The following is a 3764-nucleotide window of genomic DNA, read 5'->3' as shown; positions in this document are numbered from 1 at the left end:
TTGGCACTAACATTTTTCAGACCCACTCAGGTAGCTAGAAATGTTGGCTCCAGTGGGACACCAACGAGCTAATGACATCAAGGACAGAGGTTCTCAAATTAAATGGCAAAATTAATGGACTGCAACCAACATTATATACATAACTGGAGTAGAACAAATGAGGGTAAGTGTTATTTTATAAAAAGTATTGGACTTTTATATACTGGCCCACAATCCTTTATCCAAAACCACTGGGACCCAGCATGTTTCAGATTCAGGATTTTTCAGAATTTAGGGAAAAATTTTATAGTTCCATGACTGCTAAGCTGAATGAGATAAAATTACTGTCATCTGTGAGCAGAAGAAAATGCAACATTGGCAGAGAAGAATCCAACAAGAATCCATGTTGCTTATCTCTAAACCAGGGTCTTGGTAACAAAAAGGGAGAAAACCATTATGGGGGTGGTGGTGAAAAAGTAATATTTTTTTATCAGCCTACATTTTTTGCCTGATAGTTTTTTAAAAATGTATTTTTATTGATTTCAGAGAGGGAGAAACATCAATGATAAGAGAATCATTGAACAGCTGCTTGCGCCATACTGGGGACTGAGCCCACAACCCAGGCATGTGCCCTGCCTGGGAATTGAACTGTGACCTCCTGGTTCATAGATCGAAGCTCAACCACTGAACCACATCAACTGGGCTGCCTAATAGTCTAAATTGTTCCTTTTTTAAAAAATATCTTTTTATTGATTTCAGAGAGGAAAGGAGAAGAAGAGAGAGATAGAAATATCAATGATGTTTCTGTTGTAAGTTAGGAAGTGAAACTTTGTAAATTGTTACTCACATTCCCAACTAAACTATAGGCTAAAACAAGAAGTTGAAAATGGACTTAACAGGTAAAACAAGATAAAAACTTGATTTTCACATTGATTTGTTGAAGGAAATACTCAAAAAATTTGAAGTTCTTATTGGACTAAGTAAAAACAATGCACTAAAAACAAACAAAAAACAAATAAAAGCCATAAAATTCAAAACAAAACAAAAAAAAAGAAAAGAAATATCAACGATGATAGAGAATCATTGATTAGCTGCCTCCTGCACTGGGGATCGAGCCTGCAACCCGGGCATGTGCCCTTGGCTGTACTTGAACCTGGGACTCTTCAGTCCACAGGCGGATGCTCTATCCACTGAGCAAAACCGGCTAGGGCTAAATTGTTCATTATCTTGCCATGCCTTTCCAAGATACAGCTACGTTGAGAGCCCATCTTTCTGGCTGGAAACCAGAAAAGTCAAGTGACATACATTCTTAAGGGATCCAAGCCCTGGCCTGACTTTGGGTTCCTTCTGCATGAAATCACAATCCCAAAGCCTGGATTCATGGGAAGAATAAGAATGATAAGCCTTACTAGCAACAGAAATCTTCTCACCAGGCAATCAAGAATTATTCTTCAAACCTCTCCCTTTTAATACAAGATGGGATGTAAGTAGGTAAATCTTTCAGTGCTCAACCCGGTGACTGCAGTGTCATAGCTTTGGTCTGGAACACTCTTGGAACTTGCAATTGCTTCAACTTCCTCTATCCTTAAGCCTAAAATCCCAGTTACCTGTTTTGCTTTTCATACAAAACAAGACCTTTTAGCCTAACAGACTTGTCACTTAGTTTTAAGTCTGAGGAATAGCAACAAACAAACAAAACAAAACAAAACCCGAATCTATTGCATTGACAACAGGCCATGAAGTCTGCAAAGCTTGCTGTATACTAAAGCTTTCACAGGGACGTGGCTTCTAAAAAGGGTGTTTTTGTTAAAAACTAGAGATGATGCAGTTGCTTTATGGGGACTAATTAACAGTTGCTTTTCTAACTCACAAACCCTACATTTCCTCATGATTCTGGGACTCCCAAGTCAGTCCTGTAAGCTGGGGCTCTGGGGCAGAATTGTGAAGTCATGTACTCCTTTTCTCTCTCCTGGGAGCTCCTCTAGTCTGAACCCAGAATTCTTATTCTGATCCCTGACTGTAGAATGGAAAGCTTTAGATTCTCAAATCTCAAGATGAAAACAATGCATTCTCAATGCTCAGTTTGAGGCCTGTGTGTTAGCTCTCCTTGGTATTAGCACTTTAAAACTGCTTTAGAAGAGAGTAAAGTTTAAACCAAAGGAATAAATCTCTGAAGGGTGGAGCTTCAGGAACTTTGGTGTCAGTGTGAGAGGTCTCTGATGGTGACCCCCATACACTGGATAAGAGCTGAGCAGATGCTAAAGTTGTCAAAGTGCATGTCCTCTCCAGTGCAGAAAGTCAAGCAACCTAACAGTTCCAAGTCAAGGATACAAAAATTATCATATAATTGTTTAACAAACACAATTTAATATTTTTATTAGTATAGCTCAAAGAAAGCCAAGTGAGATAAACCATAAAACCATACCCTCAGAGTTTTAATTCATATGCAGCTATTTGTGAAAAACAAAATTGGTCAGTTGTATTTAGCAGAGGTAAAATGCCTCAATCAATATACATGTACAATAAAAATTTCAGACCCCTTTAGTAGTAGAAACTTATAGCTTCAGACTTCAGCAAGTGGTAGCCTTAGTGCATGGTTTTGTGTGTGTGTGTGTGTGTGCATGTGTGCGCACAAGTGCATACATCACACAAACTCTTCAAGAATTTTGTTTCAGGGGTTTTTCTTCTTGGGTGTATATATTGTGAACAAGAAAATAACTGTGTTTAAGCAAAAATCTGCAGAGAAAGGACAATCTAGTTGGATGCTTTCTCTTTTTTATATATTTTTAAATCGATTTTAGAGAGAGAAGAAGGGAGAGGAGAGGTAAACATTGAAGTGAGAGCGAAACATCTACCTGCTGCCTCCTGCACACCCCCTACAGGGGATCAAGCCCCAACCCCAGGCATGTGCCCTGACCAGGAACCAAACCAGCAACCTTTTGGTGCCCCAGAGGACATCTAACCAACTGAGCCACCCTGCAACAGCTAGTTGGGTAATTTCTTGAATGAGATGGGGCTAAAGCCATTTTAAGGAAAAAGAAAGGTTGAATATTGTAAACATTTGAATACATAAAAATGAAAATGGGCCTTTAAAATGGGAGACAAAGGATAGAAATGTTGATAAAGTACAAGGGCGTGAGCAGGAAACGAAATGGCCAAAATGACCAAAATCTTTTGTGAACAGGTAATGCCATCAAAACATTTATGATAATGCCCAGCTCATAAGGAATTTTTGGTGGTGGTGGTTCTGGGAAAGCTTGTGATGTGCAAATGTTAACGGCAGAGACTGAGCAGTGGGCTAGCAAGTGTTTAAAGGATTTCAAAATCTTTAGTAATTTGCACATGCATTTGAGTGTTGGTCACACTGCTGTGAGCCGTGGGGCAATTCTAGTGTTTATTTCCCTATATTCATTACCGGCACTCCCTCTAACCACCCCCCCCCCAAAAAAACCCAACCTGCTACTTTAAATACATCGTATTTTTCCAAATAGGCTTTGAAAAACTACATTTTCGATAGTGTGTACATTGCCTATGTACGCAGATACCAACGTAATATGACAATTCCAAGTACATTCCTGCTTTTCTAATCCCAGGGTTTCCTTTTGGAGACCTGCCCTTGTGTATGCTAATTAGGGAGTCCAGGAAGACCGCTTCGTAGATTAGAAAAACAGCTTTTCCAGTTCTTTCCTGAGCCCCTCTTCTGCCCTGTACTGTGTGCACACTTTGCGGGAACGCACGTGAGGTGCTGAGTTCTCCGCTACCCGGTTTTCCAGCTCTTCCACGTC

This window comes from Myotis yumanensis, unplaced genomic scaffold, assembly GCF_028538775.1.
Source record: "Myotis yumanensis isolate MYYU_CA2020_CCGP unplaced genomic scaffold, mMyoYum1.0.hap1 SCAF_2, whole genome shotgun sequence".
Classification (NCBI taxonomy): domain Eukaryota; kingdom Metazoa; phylum Chordata; class Mammalia; order Chiroptera; family Vespertilionidae; genus Myotis; species Myotis yumanensis.
Note: the sequence above shows the minus strand (reverse complement) of the source record.